Consider the following 21,202-nt stretch of genomic DNA (forward strand, 5'->3'; position numbering starts at 1 on the left):
CTCGATCCAGATTCTGTTTACAGCATCATGATGGTCGCATCCGTGTTTGGCGACATCGCGGTGAACGCACATTGGAAGAGTGTATTCGTCGTCACCATATTGGCGTATTACCTGGCGTGATGGCATGGGGTGCCATTGGTTACACATCTCGGTCACTCTTGTTCGCATTGACGATACTATGAACAGTGGACGTTACATTTCAGATGTGTTACGACCTGTGGCTCTACCCTTCATTCGATCCCTGCGAAACCCTACATTTCAGCAGGATAATGTACGACCGCATGTTGCAGGTCCTGTACAGGCCTTTCTGGATACAGAAAATGTTCATCTGCTGCCCTGGCCAGTACATTCTCCAGATCTCTCACCAATTGAAAACGTCTGGTCAATGGTGTCCGAGCAACTGACTCGTCACAATACACCAGTCACTACTCTTGATGAGCTGTGGTATAGTGTTGAAGCTTCGTGGGCAGCTGTACCTGTACACGCCATCCAAGCTCTGTTTGACAAAATGCCCAGGCGTATCAAGGCCGTTATTACGGCCAGAGGTGGTTGTTCTGGGTACTGATTTCTCAGGATCTATGCACCCAAATTGCGTAAAAATGTAATCACATGTCAGTTCTAGTATAATATATTTGTCCAATGAATACCCGTTTATCATCTGCATTTCTTCTAGGTGTAGCAATTTTAATGGCCAGTAGTGTACTACTTTTCGACCTCATGCTTGAGAAACTGGAGCATATAAATGAAATGTGAAACTATTTCCTAACATGGTAGTACGCCTAATAGGCATTTGCTATTGGTATTTCGTAAACTATGTTCTGACGTGTTATTTATGTAAATGAGATACGTAAAAACGACCATCTGTACCAAACAGTTTGGCTATGGCGTGTGTTACAAGTGCTGCAATACTAGCAAGGCCTGCTTCATTTTATCTAACAGACAGTGACAAAATAGACGTAATCAAATCGAGAAATCACACCAGTCTTGAGTACTATTCGTATTAACAGCTTCAGTTTCATTCGGCTGGATGAAAAAATAGTGTTTACAAAAGAACTGGGAGACAGTAGCAGCGAACTGAATTACCTTGATCTTACATTACGAGTACACGACGACAAAATAGACTTCAGTATTTTCCGTAAGAAAACTTTGTCTGATAATATCGTTCTGACTCAGCACACACCCAAGCCCATAAACTGCCCTTCTTACATTCTAGTATCCACCGATCATTGATAACTCCATTAACACCTGAGAGTTTGCGAGATGAGATTATATTAATTAAAACTATAGCAACCAATAACGGCTATAATCCCTCAGTAGTTGACAGCATTTAGGGTGAGGAATCCTCGATAAAATGTTCCACATTAGGTGATAGTAAACGGGAAGGTGTAGATGGGAGAAGATGTTTTACTTACATACCGTTTCTAGCTAATATTTCGTATAAAATTAGAGTTCCTTCTAAGAAATGCAGTTGCAATGTGTATTTTCAAACTAATAACAACTTGAGAGGAAAGTGAATACCCTAATTAGAACGTAAAGAAGATACATTTTCAAAATGGTTTTTATGTAGATCAGACGGGGAGCCCAATTAAACCTAAGTACAAGGAACATTTACTGCTAAAGGCAGTATTAATATTTATGGCTCCACAAATGCTGAACATCTCGTTCAAAGCGGACATTCCCCTAGTAAATTGGAAATGGAAATGGAAATGAAGTCCCGTGCTTCTTGACAGAGCGTAGAGGAACGATGCGGGAGACCCGCACCCTCTACTGTTATTTTGCGCAGAGAGGAGAAGGGATATAGGTTGGATATTTTGCAAAAACTTAATATTATTAAACTTAATTTCAACAGTAACGATTTAATTTTGAATTACCAACGGCAACTGAAAAATAAAATTTTTTTAGATGGTTTACGTCTTGTGTTCGAATTAACATAATCATCACATTGGGCTACTACATTGTTTTCTGAATGCCAAACTCATCATAAACGTTCCCAATAAAATGTTGTAACTATGTGTATAATCACGTCATTTCTCATGTAATTTTTGTAAACCTAGTTGCCTTATTGTAACAATTGTTGATGCTTTCTGTCTCTCACTGTCTTCAGAATTTCTGTTGTAAAAATATTTCGGTTTCAGCATGTGGTACAGTTACATCAGCTGTTTGCTGTGGCTACAGACCACAGGGTGTATCAGCGCCCTCTAGGCGCAGTTTTCCCAATTTCTGTTCACCCATGAATGTTACTAAGTCAGTTGTATGTTTATCCGTTACTGGTCACACACGCCAAGTCTAATATGTGTATTATTTTAAGTATGACATAACCAGACGGCTGTTTTTACGATTGTCAATTTTAATTATGACTCAGCCTACTGGCGGCACATCATGATCAGCATGTATAACGTAAGTTGTGGCTTCTTTTAATAATTAATAACTTTTGGCCTTTTTGAAATGTATCAGTGTCCATGTTAGGCATTTGGCCAGTCGGCCACTCCACTGTGTTTTGCACGTGGCCATTCAGCTTGCAGCACAAGTGGACGTATTTTTATTGCATATTGTAATAAACTCCACTTTGTATATGTTGTGTTTTCATAAAATCGTAATTTTCTGAACTTTGCGTTTCTCTGTACATACTTATCTCTAGGTAATAATAATTCTGCATAAGGCCCATTTATATAAGTTAAAACCTGTTCAAGAGCTTTTGACTACTATCTTCCTCAACTGCTAGCTGTTTGTATTCCATCTTCTTCTTCTTTGTCTGAGCCTTGTCCCACAGTTAAGTAGGGCCGGCCATGGTTAATCGGATGTGGCATGGTAAGTTTAAGGGGTGGCCGGATGCCCTTCCTGCCGCCAGCCCGTACCCCCCGGGAAGGAATTAGTGTATCCCAGCTGTCTGTGTCTAATGTAATCCATGGAATAGTGCAAATGTGTTGCAAATGTCTGCGAGTCGTGTAACTGAGGCGGAACGTGGGGACCAGCCTGGTATTCACCTAGGGGGATGTGGAAAACCGCCTAAAACCCACATCCAGGCTGGCCATCACACCGGCCCGTAGGTTAATCCGCCGGGCAGATTCGATCCGGGACCGGCACGCCTACCCGAGTCCAGGAAGCAGTGCTTTAGTGCTGTCGGCTACCCTGGCGGGTAGCTTTCTTATTCCATACACGAGACGTATTCGGAAAGTAAGGTCCGATTATGCGTGAAATGGAAACTACTGCGAAAATCAGATGGAGCTTTCTACAGATGTGTTGGGCACTTTCTTTAGAGTGCCTGTCGATCGCTTCACGTCGCTCTTTTCAGTTCAGAGCGCAAAGTGATCATGTACAGATGCCTAAAACAACAGTGTCTACCGCCAAGTATGTGGATCCGGTGAGAGATTTCGCCTGAACCTATGCAGCCCCCATAACACAAATTTCATGCGTTTCTTTCTTCAAGACAATTTTCAGCCGCATTCTGCAAGGGCAATGAAGATGCTCTTGTGGGAAGTGTTTGATCACCCACAACACAGCCCTTAATTGGCCCCCTCCGTTGTTCATCTCTGCTCAGATGAACATCTGGCAACGAAGACAACATGTTGGCACAAACAACATAAGGCAGACCAGCGCAGAGAAAGGACAGGTGGCTGTTTTCTGTGACGAGGCTGCTGGAAAGTTTGTGCAACGCCACGACAGATGTCTTAAGTCGGAATGGCGACTATTTAGAGAGATAGCTGGAAGGTTAACTGTTGCGAATAAAAAATTTTTGATTTTCACTGTGGTTTTCATTTCGCGACCGATCGGACCTTACTTTCCGAATAGCCTTTGTATACCTCCGGAAACCTACCAAAGATTACTGGAATCCATGGCACGTAGAATCGCTGCTGTGCTGCGTTCCAAAACTGCCCGGACACGCTAGTAAACAGGTGGTCGTGAAATTTTGGCCCTTAAGTGTATGTCTATGTTTGCAAAAATGCCGCGAACTGCTAATAGCGCAGCCCCCTCTGATATAACTGAAAGAGACCAGTTAGCTCTCCCACGCAGCTGCAGACGAAAACACGGTGTGCTTGCAATTCAGGCGCAGTTCTGCGATCTTGCCATGAACACAGCTAACTGGCCGCTGCGAAGGTCGCATTCCAGAAGCTTTGGAGAGAGTGATTCCCCGGGACCTGCCAACAAACTTCGATGTCAAGGTTACCCGCCTCTGTATCAGACGCCGCGCATGTACGCTTGCTTGTGCGGTGGAGCTGGCACGCTGGTAGCCAATTCAGATCTACATCTCCCGAAGCCATCATAAGGTGCGTGGCGTAGGGTACCTTCTACCATTACGAGTCACTTCCTTTGCTGTTCCACTCGCAAACAGAACGAGGGAAAAGCGACTATCTATATACTTCCGTACGAGCCCTAATTTCGCGAAATGATCGTTGACCCCAGTAGAACCGTTCTGCAGTCAGCCTCAAATAGCGGTTCCCTAAATCTTATCGATCGCGGTCCTAGAAAAGAACGTCATCTGCCCTCTTTTGATTCCCATTTGAGTTCTTGAAGCATCTCCATAACACTTGCGTGTTGTTCTAACCTACACGTAACAAATCAAGCAGCCCGCGCCTGAACTGATTCGATGTTTTCCTTTAATCCGACCCGGTGATGATCCCAGTCACTCGAACAGCACTCAACAATGGGTCGCACAAGTGTCCTTATGCTGTCTCCTTTACAGATGAACCACACTTTCCTAAAAGTAACCCAACAAACCAAAGTAGACCATTCGCCTTCCATGCTACAATCCTGACATGCTCATTTCCTTTCATATTGCACTGCAGAGTTATGCCAGGATATTTAATCGACGTGCCTGTGTAAAGCAGCACAGTACTAATGCAGTACTGGGTTTGTTTTCCCTATTCAGCTGCATCAAGTAACATTTTTATACGTGTAGAGCTAGCTGTCATTCATCACACCAACTAAGAATTTTGTGTGAGACATCTTGTATCCTCGTACAGGCACTCAATGACGACACCTTCCCCCACATCACAGCAATATCAGTAAACAGCCACAGACAGCTGCTTATCCTGTCCGCCAGATCATTTATGTACACAGAAAACAACAGCGCTCCTATCACACTTCCATGGGACACTCCGGACAGTACCCTTCTCTCTGATGAACGCTCGCCGTCAAGGGCAACATACTGGATTTTGTTGCTTACAAAGTCTTCGAGATACTCGCATATCTGGGAACCTATTCCGTATGCTCGTAGCTTCTTTAACATTCGGCGGTGCGGTATGGTGTCAAATGCTTTACGGAGATCTAGGAATGTGGAAACTGCTTGTTGCCTTCACCCATAATTCTCCGGATATCATGTGAGAAAAGAGCAAGCTGAGTTTCGTTAGAGCGATACTTTCTAAAATCGTGCTGATTTCTGGACAGAAGCTCTTTCCTCTCAAGGAAGTTCATTAAATTCGAACAGAGAATACGTTCAAGTACTCTGTACCAAATCGTTGCTAAGGTTATTGATCTGTAATTTTGTGGGTCCGTTCTGTTACTCTTCTTCAATACAGGAGTCACCTGCGCTTTCTCCCAGTCGTTTGGGACTTTTCTCCGCGCAAGAGATTCACGACAAATGCAAGCTAGGTAAGGGGCCAATGTTGTAGAGTACTCTTTAAAAACCGAACTGGGATTCCGTCAGGACCTGGCGACTCATTTGCTTTCTGCTGTTTCTCTTCACCGGAGATGCTTTTTACTATGTCCACTAGACGGGAGTATGTGCAGTGGTCAATCGACGGTATGTTTTTACGATTCTCCTGTGTGAACGATTTCCTAGATGTGAAATTTAAAACATCGGCTTTCGTTTTGCTACCATCAACTGTCACACCAGATTGGTCTACGAGCGACTGGATGAAGCCTTAGCAATTTTACACAGGACCAGAATTTTCTCGCGTTCTCGGCAAGATGATGGCGGTAGTTGTTGTCTTTTTACAGATGCACGAATTTCTATTAACTTTTGACTGTCGTCATTTGTGCATCCACTCTGGAACCAAGAGCGCAACAGCCTTTGTTTCCTCAGCGTTTTTCTAATTTGGTTATTAAACCACGGTGGGTCTTTTCCGTCGTTAATCCACTTACTCGGCCCATACTTCTCCAGAATTTTATGTACAATCCGCTTAAACTTTGCCCATAATTCCTCTACGTCCATCGTACTGGCACTAAATGACGTTAATTCATTGTCGAAGTCTAATGCTACTAACCGTCTATCTGCTCTTTCTAGCAGAAATACTCTCCTAGCCTTCTTGATTGTTTTATTAACTTTAGTAACCAAAGTCGCTATGATGAAATCATTGTCACCAATCCCTGTCTCTGTATTGACGTCATCGTTTATATCAGGTCTGTCTGTAGTTACAAGGTCTAAAACATTTCCATTGCGTGTGGGTTGTCGGACTAGCTGCTCAAGACAGTTTTCAGAAAACGTGTTCAAAAGAAATTCGGAAGACTGTCCGTCTATAGCCCCTGCAATGAATCCACTTATGGCCCAGTCTATGCTCGGCAGGTTAAAGTCGCCTCCAACTAATATTACATGATCTGGGTATTTCCGCGCTACTGACCGTAGATTTTCTTTCAATGATTCTAAAACAGTCACAGCGGAATCGGCTGACCAGTAAAAACATTCAACGATTAATTTGATTTCAGCTACACCTGTTATACGTGAGCAGATAACTTCACTGTCACACTCAAATTAGACCTCAATAGAGACAATATTTTCGTCAGCTACAATGAACACATGCCCTCCTATGATGTCTAATCTGTCTTTTAGACATACGTTCCATGAATCGCAATATATCTCAGAGCTTTCTAGTTACAGTTTCAGCCAGCTCTCGTTCCAGAGAATAATCTGAATGCGAGAAGTTTCGTGGAGGACAACAAATTCGGGAATTTTGTTACGAATACTTCGACTATTTACTGATAAAATATTGACAGCCGAAAAGTCTTTACTCTGAACATTATCTTACGTCGCAGTCTGCTAGTCGTCTGGCGAGTGTTCATCAGAGAACCTTAACCTACCTCCTAGCCTTAAAAAAACCCGTGTGCACTTCATAAGTACTCTGCTACTCGAGTATCTGATTCTTTTGTGTAGTGCAACTCACACCTGTCATGGAGAGTCTTACAGTTTCCCACCCGATAACGCAGATCCAGAAATCTGTAGTCGTCAGAGTCGACGAAGCCTTTGCTTGAGACCCTGCAAACCAAAGGATCCCGACCGACTCTGGGAACAATGTTGCAAATTGCAAGCTTTGCTTGTATTCCGCACTCAAGTCGAGCAGCCTTCACAACCTCCGCCAGCTTCCTGTATGAAATGGGGACAGCCTCAGAACCCAGGCGACAGACGTCGTTGGTACCGACGTGAGCCACAACATGCAGACGGCTGCACCCTGCACGCTCGATAGCTGCAGGCGGGGCCCCCCCGGCAGACATACTGAAAATACATTGACTTTCTCTCCAGCCCTGAACACTATCTGCCCAAGGGGCTCCATGATGTGTGTAATGTTGGAGCTCCCAAAAACTACTCTCCCCCCATGTGCCTGTTGGGACTCTGCTTAAGGAGCGGTCGCCTGACCACTCACAGGGAGAATGGGAAGCTATACCTCCAGGTACTGTAAGAAATTTTCACCACCAGAATTTGGCCAGCAGAGGGAGGACGTGTACAGTTCCTGATTATCAGAATTTGGTCTAATGTTCTGAGTTCAATACAAAATCTCTCACAGTGTCTCATGGAATGAATACGTGTGGCGCCATTGATGGCTATCCATCCCTCATATCAGGACCAATTCAACGGTACACAGGACCGTTATATCACAGATGAACTGTCACACCCGGATTTAGCAGTATATGGTCATACACATACGTTTTAAACATGTTGCTTCATTCTCATACACGGCGAATTGGACGCAGGCTATCCAGACTCTAGCCCAACCACCTGCACCACAAAAATATGAAATAAAAAAATGAACCCTGGAATTCAATGTTGGGGTACTGTATTCTCCACTCATTTTTTGGGTTCCGAACCTGGCTGACTGTGAAGACACCGTTTTCTCGGGGATGGGTAGACGTAACAAGTTGCAATTTATGTCACATACTAAGGTCTATGGTGAATGGTCTCTTGGCGCTAAGAAAACTAAAGCTTCAAAGGCAATGCAATCAAAAGATATGCCATTTATGTCACATATTTCGATACTAGAAACTCATTCATCAAGAACTATAGGGTACATCCTGATGACCTAGAATCATAAAATTTGACAAGAAGCAAGGTTTATTAGTACAAGTAAAGGAATAACCCAAAAACTGAAGCTTCGTGGCAGATTAAAACTGTGTGCCGGACCGAGACTCGAACTTAGGAGCTTTGCCTTTCGCGGGCAAGTGCTCTACCATCTGAGCTACCCAAGCACGACTCACGCCCTGTCCTCACAGCTTTACTTCCGCCAGTACCTCATCTCCTACTTTCCAAACTTCACAGAAGCTCTCCTGCGAACCTAGCAGAACTAGCACTCCTGGAAGAAAGGATATTGGGGAGACATGGCTTAGCCATAGCCTGAGGGATGTTTCCAGAATGAAGTTTGGAAAGTAGAAGACGAGGTACTGGAGGAAGTAAAGCTGCGAGGAGGGGCCGTGAGTCGTGCTTGGGTAGCTCAGATGGTAGAGCACTTGCCCGCGAAAGGCTAAGGTGCTGAGTTCGAGTCTCGGTCCGGCACACAGTTTTAATCTGCTAGGAAGCTTCACACCAGCGCACACTCCGCTGCAGAGGGAAAATCTCATTCTGTTAACCCGGCAATATTTTGCAATTGCTAAATATGTATGGGAATTGGATATATGTCCTGATCTCCTTCGGCCAACCACTCCATCCCCTCCCCCTCTCTCCATCAGCTCCTACACCTCTCTTTGACCTTGAGTCTTGTTAATTGTTACTGCTTATTCAAAATCCGTAGCAGTGTTCTAAACATAAGCCGATAAGCATAAATACCACATTCCTATTTTCTGTAAAAACGGACTGAGAGGAAGGAACAGAACATCGATGTGTGCACAATTTTTGTTTCAGGTGCGAGTAGGACTCGCTCAGCGAGTGTTCCGTACCGACTTTATTACGAGACGTATGTGTGTATGTAGATAGTTTTTCCATTCCGGGAGTAGAGGATACTGACGATTTTTGCCTGTTATTGGCGTTGATACTCGCAAGACGTTGTTGCTAGGAACTCCAAGACTTTCGAGAAAGCTTTAATTTTAGGTTTAAAGTCGTATAACAAATGACAAAAGAAATATTTTTTTCGTGCGATATAATTACAAATTCACAATTTTGGATTTTTATCCTTACTTCTGCTTCTTGTCAAATTTCTAGGCTAACGGGAAGTACACTACAGGTTTTGATGAGTGAGTTTCCGAGTATCAAATATGTGACATAAATAGTCGTATCTTTTCATTAATTTGACTTAGAAGCTTAAAAGTTTTACAACGCCAAGGGATCATAGACCCTAACACGCGAAATAAATTTGAACTTGATACGCAAAACTGTTGCAGATAAAAGGGGTTTACACGGATGGACAGACAAACACAGACGGATAAAAAGACAAGAAAATATTTTTTCGTGGCTGTAACTTTTGAGTGAAGTGATTTAAAAGCTTAAAATTTTTGCATCGTGAAGGGATCATAGACCTTATATGTGACATAAATTTGAACTTCATACGTCTACCCGTTCCTGAGAAAACGTTTCTTAGCAGTCGGACACACAGACGGATAGACACACAGACAGACAAAAAGCGCTCATATAAGGGTTCCGTTTTCACAGGTTGAGGCACGGAATCCTAAAAACGTAATGAGAAAGAATAAGTCTAGCAGAAACAATTTATCTAAAAGTTTAAATCCCCTATCATCGTAGTTCAAACTGATTGCAAGAAAGAAAACAAAACCGCACATATTCGCAGCAGAGCACAGCACAGCATTTTCTTGCTCACAGTGTGTTTTAAAAGAAAAGAAAACTGTGCATTGATATATAATATCTGTATGAATGTTTAGTAGAGTATCCTGTAAAAATATTAAGTAAATTGGTCAGGAACTTTCCGGTATTTTTGGTAACACGTTTCCCCTTTATGTATTGCATATATTTTAATGTACTATATGTATTAAAAAAAAAGATATCGCCAATGACTGTCCAAATAGTCATTAGATAACTGTATAAAATTTTGAAGGAAATCGGTCAAGAACTTTCCGAGATTTTTGGTAGCAACGTTTCATATTTTTTTATTTCATATGTGAATGGTGGACCATTTTAATCCATAATGAGGAATAGCTCCGGACAGAGATGAGATACAGCAAAATATTTCAGATAAAAGTTGTAGTTGGCAAACGGGGTCACGCATTGTTACAAATGGCCGTGACCTTAAACGTGATTTTCAATGTGATTTGGGGGCTAAATTTTGTATTTTGCCGTATCCAAGCCTCTATTCCGAGTTAATCCCTACTAAAATAAAAATATATTTGCTTATTTGACCTTCATTGAACCTTGCCAAGACCTTCAACAATGTATCATTTTTCAATCTTAAATCAAATATTAGGGTTCCCATTTAAAAAAATCACTTTAACCTCCAAAGCACCTTGAAAAATCACATTCGTGGTCACGGCCATTAGTAGCACCTACTTATTTTATCTAAAACATTTTGCTGTATCTCATCTCAATACCGAGTTCTTCCCCATTATGGTTTTAATTGTGTCACCTTATATATATATTAAAAAGATATCGCCTATGTCTGTCCGAACGTTCATTAGAGTATCACGTAAAAATTTGCAGTAAATCGGTTAAGAACTTTCCGATATTTTTGCTAACAACATTTCCTCTTTATATATTATGCACACTCGTATATGAATATATTGTATCTATTAAAATATATAGTCTGCGTCCGGCTGAATGCTCTTTAGAGTATCATGCAAAAATTTTAAGTAAACTGGTTAACTACTAGGTCTACAACTTTGCTTCCATCGTTTTTTCTCGAAGTTCGGGGCTTTATTGTGAAAAACTTACAAAAAACATGATTTATAATACTGCCCATCGCTGGCCACTACATTCTCTTAACTTTCGGATAGCATACGAATCCCGTGGCGGAAGAACTGGGCGTCTTTTGTGGGGATCCATGAATCGATTCTATTTTGCACTTGTTGATATGATCGGAAGTGCTGGTCAGCCGGACTATATGCCACTGGTCGAAAAAGGTGGTACTCAGACAGAGCAACGTATGGAGAATACGGCGGGATAGGACTTCTCATTTCAACGTTTCCATGTATATTTTGACGGGTTTTGCGACATTGGGTCGAGCAGTGACATACTGCAAAATTACCTTTACGTGTCTATCGCTGTATTGTGACCGACTGTGTTTCAGTGCTGGGCTCGAACGTATCAGTTGCTTTCGATAATGATGTCCTGTGACTGTCTTCGTCTGTTTCAGTAGCTAGGAAAACGTTCTGCCTTCGCCCGCCATGCCGGTCCTCGACATCAAAGTCACCGTTCTTAAGGCGTTGAAAACATTCTCTGCACGTTCTTCCACTAATAGTTCCCTTACCATTGGTCTTACCCAGCATCTTAAGAGCCACAGCCGCAGATTTCTTCTTGTTAAAGCAGAAAATTAAAATTTCCCGCAAATGGCGAGAAATGGGTACGTAAGTTGACGTACTTAATCGAGAATAACCTTATGATGCAATCACAAATCGACTAATATTTTTATGGCATTACTTTTACAGATGCCTAAGCTTATTGTAATACACCTATGACCAACCACCCGAACCCCACTTGCCGCTACTGCCGTCTATTGCAAAACGGCGGAAGCGAAGTTGTAGACCTAATACACTACAGGCCATTAAAATTGCTACACCAAAAAGAAATGCAGATGGCAAACGGCTATTCATTGGACAAATATGTTATACTAGAACTGACATGTGATTTCATTTTCACGCAATTTGGGTGCATAGATCCTGAGAAATCAGTACCCAGAACAACCACCTCTGGCCGTAATAACGGCCTTGATACGCCTGGGCATTTTGTCAAACAGAGCTTGGATGGCGTGTACAGGTACAGCTGCCCATGCAGCTTCAACACGACACCACAGTTCATCAAGAGCAGTGACTGGCGTATTGTGACGAGCCAGTTGCTAGTACACCATTGACCAGACGTTTTCAATTGGTGAGAGATCTGGAGAATGTGCAGGCCAGGGCAGCAGTCGAACATTTTCTGTATCCAGAAAGGCTTGTACAGGTCCTGCAACATGCAGTCGTGCATTATCCTGTTGAAATGTAGGGTTTCGCAGAGATCGAATGAAGGGTAGAGCCACGGGTCGTAACACATATGAAATGTAACGTCCACTGTTCAAAGTGCCGTCAATGCGAACAAGACGTGACCGAGACGTGTAACCAATGGCACCCCATACCATCACGCCGGGTGATACGCCAGTATGGCGATGACGAATACACGCTTCCAACGTCCGTTCACCGCGATGTCGGCAAACACGGATGCGACCATCATGATGCTGTAAACAGAACCTGAATTCATCCGAAAAAATGACGTTTTCCCATTCGTGCACCTAGGTTCGTCGTTGAGTACACCATCGCAGGCTCTCTTGTCTGTGATGCAGCGTCAAGGGTAACCGCAGCAATGGTCTCCGAGCTGATAGTCCATGCTGCTGCAAACGTCGTTGAACTGTTCGTGCCGGCCGGAGTGGCTGAGCAGTTCTAGGCGCTACAGTCTGGAACCGCGCGACCGCTACGGTCGCAGGTTCGAATCCTGCCTAGGGCATGGATGTGAGTGCTGTCCTTAGGTTAGTTAGATTTAAATAGTTCTAAGTTCTAGGGGACTGATGACCTTAGAAGTTAAGTCCCATAGTGCTCAGAGCCATTTGAACCATTTTTTGAACTGTTCGTGCAGATGGTTGTTGTCTTGCAAACGTCCCCATCTGTTGACTCAGGGATCGAGACGTAGCTGCACGATCCGTTACAGCCATGCGGATAAGATGTCTGTCATCCCGACTGCTAGTGATACGAGGCCGTTGGAATCCAGCACGGCTTTCCGTATTACCCTCCTGAACCCACTGATTCCATTTTCTGCTAACAGTCATTGGATCTCGACCAACGCGAGCAGCAATGTCGCGATACGATAAACCGCAATCGCGATAGGCTACAATCCGACCTTTATCAAAGTCCGAAACGTGATGGTACGTATTTCTCCTCCTTACACGAGGCATCACAACAACGTTTCACCAGGCAACGCCGGTCAACTGCTGTTTGTGTACGAGAAATCGGTTGGAAACATTCCTCATGTCAGCACGTTGTAGGTGTCGCCACCGGCGCCAACATTGTGTGAATGCTCTGAAAAGCTATTCATTTGCACACACAGCATCTTCTTCCTGTCGGTTAAATTTCGCGTCTGTGGCACGTCATCTTCGTGGTGTACCAATTTTAATGGCGAGTAGTGTTGTTTTAAATAATGACAGTGTTTGTAAAAAATGTAGTCTTGGATAAGGGTAGTTTTGGGAACGAAAACATCTTTAAAAATGAACTGAACGATGTGAAATAGTAATCATGAATCGATGATACATCCTTGTATATTTATTTCTATGCATATAATTTTGAACAAAATTCTTTACAGAGCATGATAATACCTCAGTGTAAGCGTCATTTGACTTATGACTATAATCTCCATGTATTATTTGTTTTTCATTTTCTTTAAGGGATACAAATAAGTTAGTTGATTAGTTACCCTTGAAAAGGCTACATTTTATTGTCCATGAGGAAGGACGGGATTTTGTAAATATAACCCTGGTCTTTGATGTATTTGTCCCTGCATCTTTTTTATAGTGATCACAAATGCAATCTTGCAATGTCTTCCTGGCAATGGAAAATGCGTGCTTCGATCGGACGGTTTTAAGTTTATGCGTGGTATTATAACAGTTCTCCCGGTGTCAATGAGCTGAGCGTTAATTGTAAACCAGAGACCCTTAAGAAACTTCTGCGCTTTTATACACTGCCGGAAAAAATTAGTACACCCTTCTAGAGGTTTCCAGTTTACTCAAGATTTATTCTCGCAACAGTGCATATGAGTGCATGAAGTAATTACATTTAGAGATCAGTAGCACATGCAGTTTTGAGGTTCCAGGTATCGCCTCATGCTGAAATACCTACATTATTTTTTTTTTTATACAAGCATGTGGTAATGTCTGCACGGACGGCAATGTAGGCGCTGACTGGCATCTAGTCGATCGTACAGATGGCGAACGCTGTCTTGGGATACGTTATTTCACGCCTTCTCGACGTTTTCATGTAGTTCTGTAAGAGTTGTTGGTTGACGAATCGCATTAGTCCTTTCTCGCCCTCTCGTATCCCGCACGTGCTCGATTGGAGAAAGGCGTCACAAAATTTATCGTTTCAACTGCTAACGGTACAACAGAACGCGCGCGCTCACCAATGAGCCGTCTCCGTTAGCAGCACTGGCAGCAGCGATAAGATAATACCTTCTATTAAGTTGTAAACATATTGTCGTTTATCTTTCTCCGCTATCTGTAATAGTTATTCTTGGATTGAACATTGATAAGATGTTGTTGTTGTGGTCTTCAGTCCTGAGACTGGTTTGATGCAGCTCTCCACGCCACTCTATCCTGTGCAAGCTTCTTCATCTCCCAGTACCTACTCCAGCCTACATCCTTCTGAATCTGCTTAGTGTATTCATCTATTGGTCTCCCTCTACGATTTTTACCCTCCAAGCTGCCCTCCAGTACTAAATTGGCGATCCCTTGATGCCTCAGAACATGTCCTACCAACCGATCCCTTCTTGTGGTCAAATTGTGCCACAAACTCCTATTGTTAAGATAACCTGTCATAATAAGGGTCTCCTACAGGCTGTATAAATATTCAATAAGCAATCTCTTTCATTGAACATATTTTAGCTACCAAATGCCACTACCTACATAACTGACTGTCTGTGGAGCGCACATGTGCGTTTTGGCGACTCCCCATCCAACCTAGATAACTACAGCTGTAGGAGCTCCCAGAGTACTACTGTTAAGACCCCAAGATGGCAACCACAGATGAAAAGAACTGACAGAGCATTCACAAAAATCATAGAGTCTGAAGCAGTCATGAAAAAAGTGGATTCTTGGCGTGATTCTAAGTGTATATTGATAGGAGCGACTAATGGAACATTTGAGGAGACTTTAATCATCCACCAATTGATTGGAAAAATTAGTTTTGTAAGTGGTGTGTGCTACAAACATCCTGCTAAACATCACCAAATGCCTTCTGTGAAATCTGCTTAGAAGAGATAGGTCATAAGCTCACTCACTATAGAAATATATTAGATCTAATCGCGATAAATAGACCTGACATCTTCGATGATGTCCATATCGAAACTGACATCAGTCATCAGCAGTAACTAGACACTAAATTACAAAGGTCAGCTGAAACAAACAGGAAAATTTAGAGATTCAGTCAACTAGATAAAGAGGAACTCAGACATTTACCTCTGGGAAGGATTGTACGGAAGAACTGTGGCTCAGTTTTAAAACGAAAGTTGACTATGCCTTGGATCCATATGTATCTAGTGGGACAGTTCGTGATAGCAGGGATCTCCATGATATACAGTCACTCTAAAGGAAAAGTTACAAATGAATAACAGCTCTAACATAAAGTATAGGGCTATAGACAGAGATGCTGAATGAAGGGCTTTTGGTTGTCATGAGGGCAAATCTTAAATGACTACCGTAGCAGAATCTTTTCGCAAGAACTCTCACAGATTCCAAATATATTTTTGTCATGCCTAAAGGCTATCAGTGGCACCAGAGTTAGTATCCAGAAACTCATGGATGACACAGGAACTGAAATTGAGGGTAGTAAAGTAAAAGCAGAAATACTGAATTACTACATAATATACTGAAGTATTGCCTCAGTTTACTTCTCACACCACTACAAGGAAGGGTGATATAGATGTCGGAATCTGTGGCGTTGAGAAACAGCTAAAATCGCTAAAATTACACAGGACTCCAGGCGCCGGAAGAAACCTATCAGATACTACACAGAATTCGCAACTGAGGAGGCGCTCATTTTAGCCTTGATGTAGGGTGTAACTAAACTCGCTTTACAGGGTTTGACGACATGTTCCTTATACCAAAACAAGAAAAAAAGTCCAGTAAATATGGGCTCTAAAATACATACCTTGAGAGGTATGAGTACTTTTTTATTTTCGAGAATGTGAAACACATCTCTTGTACAACAAGCTCTTTGCTTTCCATAATTTGGTAAGGGGACAGTATGGGCCAAAACAAGATTAATAGTCTAGTAATCATGGGTTCTAAAATGCGTACTGTCAGAGCTATGAGCACTTGCTCATCTTCTCTACTATGAAACACATCTCTTCTATTGAACAAGTGCTCGTTGCGCTTAAGGTATTAATTTTAGAGCCCATGTTTACCGGAATTTTTTTCTTATTTTGGTCCATACTACCTCCTCCCAAAATATGGAAAGCAAAGAGCTTGCAGTAGACGACATGTGTTTCACAGCAGTATTGAAGATGAACAAGTGCTCGTAGCTCTTAAGGTATACATGTTAGAGGCCATGTTTACTAGATAAGTTTTTCTTGTTTTATATAAGAACCTGTTCCAACAGCTTGTAAAGGAAATTTAGTTACATACTGTAAAGCGTAGGTCCCTTGAACAAAAATCTGTTCCCAGGCATTAGAAGAAAGCACGGTCACAGCAGCCTACAACAGAGGCAGCATAAGTGTTCCACAAAACTCTCATCCTATGTCACGACGTCCATGTTTTGAAGAATCCTGAACTCAAAAATAATAAACAAAAAGACCTCCACGATGCCAGCCACCATGGGTACCGAAAACATCGGTAATGAGAAAGGTGCCTTTGATTCGCATTACAAAGCCACTGATGAAGACAATCACGTAGATGCAGTATTTTTGGACTTCCAAAAAGCATTTGATTCGGTAGCACGCCAATAATTGTTAATAAAAGTCGGATTGTATGGGATACCAAACAAAATTTATGTTTGCACAAGGATTTCTTGGTAGGGAGGAGATTGGCTACGTGCTTTAAATGTTTAAAATTGTACGCTTCATAAAACTCAGGAAAGTAGTATCCAACGAACAGCACATCAATAATCACTATAGCAATCAGCGACTCATTCCTATACCTAGGTGTAACAATATTTGGGGATACGATATGGGATGATCACATAGGCTCAATTATAGGTAAGACATGTGGCATACTTCGTTCATTGACATGATGCTGTAAAAATGCAGTCATTCTACAAAGGAGGCTGCTAACAAACCACTTGCGTATTCTACAAAGGAGGCTGTTAACAAATCACTTGCGTACTTCATCTTCGACTATTCCTCAAGTTTGTGGGACACATATCAAATATGACTAACAGCGGATATTGAAAGTGTACAAAAAGGTGCAGCAAGAATGGTCACGAAGATGCTCAAAAACGTGAACAGGTGGAATCTGAGGGCAGGCGCCAAATGTCCTGCGGAAGCTTACTTACCAGCATTGAGCGAGGTATATAAGAATATAGTGCTAACCTTCTAGCCACCGCTCCCACTGTGCTAGGTGGCGCAGTGGTTATCACACTGGATTCGCATTCGGGAGGACGCCGGTTCAAATCCCCGTCCGCTCATCCAGACTAAGGTTTCTCGTGATTTCCCTACATCGCACCAGGCAAATGCCAGGACGGTTCCTTTGAAAAGGGCACTGCAAATTTTCTTCACCATCCTTTCGTAATCCAAGGTTGTGTTCCGTCTCTAATAGCGTAGCTGTCGAGGGGATGGTAAACTCTTAATCTACCTTCCTTCCTTCCTTGCTTCTAGCGATGTTGTGAAGATCACAAAGAGAAGATTACAACGATTGTGTACGATCGAAGTGGCATTTATGTTAACATTCTTCTCGCACCACATACGCGAATGGAACTGGTAGAAACCTTAACGTATGGTACAATGGGAAGTATCGTTCACGATGGTTTGCAGAGTATTTGTATAGATGTAGAATAAGGCTCCCCCGCCGAATAAATAATCCCGACACGAACTCGCTCCTCTCCTTTGACAGCAGTGGTCGAAAGAGAATTTTTGTAAGCGATCTCCTTTCTTAGCATTCCTTGAATTTTTTGTGCGTAGATCTAATTTCCTAAAAGCAAATTTTTATGGAACAAATAATTTCAAACACAAAGTCTAAGGAACAGCACGGATTGATCATCAACAAATAATCTTAAAGCATTCCAAATTGTTTTTGAAAGTACTTAGTGACCAATTTCGATTATGAAACCATTCTCAGACCAAAACATGCACAGCAAGGTGACGGCGTTGGCAGCAGCGATGGGGTAACGCCTTCTATTAGATAATATCATAACAGTAAATTATTTAAAGGAAACATTTTGTTGTTTAATTTCATTATTATCTGTGACACGTAGTAAGGGCTTCCTAGAGGTCACACAAATATTTAGTAAACAATCTCTTTCATTGACCGAATGTACACCCCAATTTTTTTAAATCCAGAATGTAACCTACGTGATGGCTTTGCTTCATGTCACGACACCCGGATTCTCCAACCAACTTACACTGAGCCGGCCGTGGAGGCCGAGCGGTTCTAGGCGCTACAGTCTGGAACCGCGCGACCGCTACGGTCGAAGGTTCGAACCCTCCTCGGTCATGGATATGTGTGATGTCCTTAGGTTAGTTAGGCTTAAGTAGTTCTAAGTTCTAGGGGACTGATGACTTCAGAAGTTAAGTCCCATAGTGCTCAGAGCCATTTGAACAATTTTTTTTATTTACACTGAGGTGACAAAAGTCATTTTGCGATATGCACCTATACAGATCGCGGTAGTATCACGTACACAAGGTATAAAAGGACAGTGCGTTGGCGGAGCACTCGGGTGATTTACTTGAAAAGGTTTCCGACGTGGTTGGGCCGCAGGACGGGAAGTAACAGACTCTGAACGCGCAGTGGTGGTTGGAGCTAGGCTCAAAGGACTTCCCATTTCGTAAATTGTTTGGGAATTCAGTATTCAGATATCCACAGCGTCAAGAGTGTGCCGAGAATACCAAATTTCAGGCGTTACCTCTCACCACGCACAACACAGTGGTCAACGGCCTTCACTTAACGACCGAGAGCAGTGGTGATTGCGTAGAGTTGTCAGTGCTGACAGACAAGCAGCACTGCGTGAAATAACCGCAGAAGTCAATGTGGGACGTACGACGAACGTATCCGTTAGGTCAGTGCTGCGAAATGTGGCGATGAAGGGCGATGACAGCAGACGCCACGGGTGCCGTTGCCGACAGCACGACGTCGTTTGCAGTGTCTCCTGGGCTCGTGACAATTTCCGTTGGACTCGAAACGACTGGAAAATCTTGGCCTGGACTGAAGTTGTCAGCAAAGCTCTGTGCAAGCTGGCGGAGGCTTCGTGATGGTATGGTGTGTGTTTACATGGAATGGACTGGGTCCTCTGGACCAATTTACCGATCCTTGACTGGAAGTGGTTAGTCATGTATTTCGTGTTCTCATTCGAGATTGATTTCAAGAACATTCTGGACAGTCTGAGCGAATGATTTGGCTACCCAGATCGTCCGACATAAACCCCATCGAACATTTATGGGACATAATCGAGAGATCAGTTCGTGCACAAAGCCCTGCGCCTGCAACACTTTCGCAGTTATGGTCGGCTGTAGAGGCAAGCAATAAGACTCAATATTTCGGCAGGGGACTTCCAATGACCTGAGTCCATGCTACGTCCAGCTGCTTCACTACGAGGAATCCCAGAACAGTATATGTTTAGCTTCTAGTTGCGAGCAACTGTGAAACTGCTTGAACTGCTTGTTACACACACACACACACACACACACACACACACACACACACACACACACACACACACAAGCACACACACACATGTACGTACACCACTGGCCATTAAAATTGCTACACCACAAAGATGTGCTACAGACGCGAAATTTAACCGACAGGAAGAAGATGCTGTGATATGCAAATTATTAGCTTTTCAGGCCATTCACACAAGGTTGGCGCCGCTGGTGACACCTACAACGTACTGACATGAGGAAAGTTTCCAACCGATTTCTCATACACAAACAGCAGTTGACCGGCGATGCCTGGTGAAACGTTGTGATTCCTCGTGTAAGGAGGTGAAATGCGTACCATCACGTTTCCGACTTTGATAAAGGTCGGATTGTAGCCTATCGCGATTGCGGTTTATCGTATCGCGACATTGCTGCTCGCGTTGGTCGAGATCCAACGAGTGTTAGCAGAATATGGAATCGATGGGTTCAGAAGGGTAATACGGAACGCCGTGCTGGATCCCAACGGCCACGTATCACTAGCAGTCGAGATGACAGGCATCTTATCCGCATGGCTGTAACGGATCGTGCAGCCACGTCTCGGTCCCTGAGTCAACAGATGGGGACGTTTGCGAGACAACAACCATCTGCACGAACAGTTCGATGACGTTTGCAGCAGCACGGAGCATTAGCTCGGAGACCATGGCTGCGGTTACCCTTGGCGCTGCATCACAGACAGGAGCGCTTGCGATGGTGTACTCAACGACGAACCTGGGTGCACGAATGGCAAAACGTCATTTTTTCGGGTGAATCCAGGTTCTGTTTACAGCATCATGATGGTCGCATCCGTGTTGGCGACATCGCGGTGAACGCACATTGGAAGCGTGTATTCGTCATCGCCATACTGGCGTATCACCCGGCATGATGGTATGGGGTGCAATTGGTTACACGTCTAGGTCACCTCTCGTTCGCACTGACAGCACTTTGAACAGTGGACGTTACATTTAAGATGATTTACGACCCGTGGCTCTACCCTTCAGCTGATCCCTGCGAAACCCTACATTTCAGCAGGATAATGTACGACCGCATGTTGCAGGTCCTGTACGGGCCTTTCTGGATACAGAACATGTTCGGCTGCTGCCCTGGCCTGCACATTCTCCAGATCTCTCACCAATTGAAAACGTCTGGTCAATGGTGGCCGAGCAACTGGCTCGTCACAATACACCAGTCACTACTCTTGATGAACTGTGGCATCGTGTTGAAGCTGCATGGGCAGCTGTACCTGTACACGCCATCCATGCTCTGTTTGACTTAATGCACAGGCGTATCAAGGCCTTTATTACCGCCAGAGGTGGTGTTCTGGGTACTGATTTCTCAGGA

Source organism: Schistocerca serialis, chromosome 1 (genome assembly GCF_023864345.2).
Source record: "Schistocerca serialis cubense isolate TAMUIC-IGC-003099 chromosome 1, iqSchSeri2.2, whole genome shotgun sequence".
NCBI classification, from domain to species: Eukaryota; Metazoa; Arthropoda; class Insecta; order Orthoptera; family Acrididae; genus Schistocerca; species Schistocerca serialis.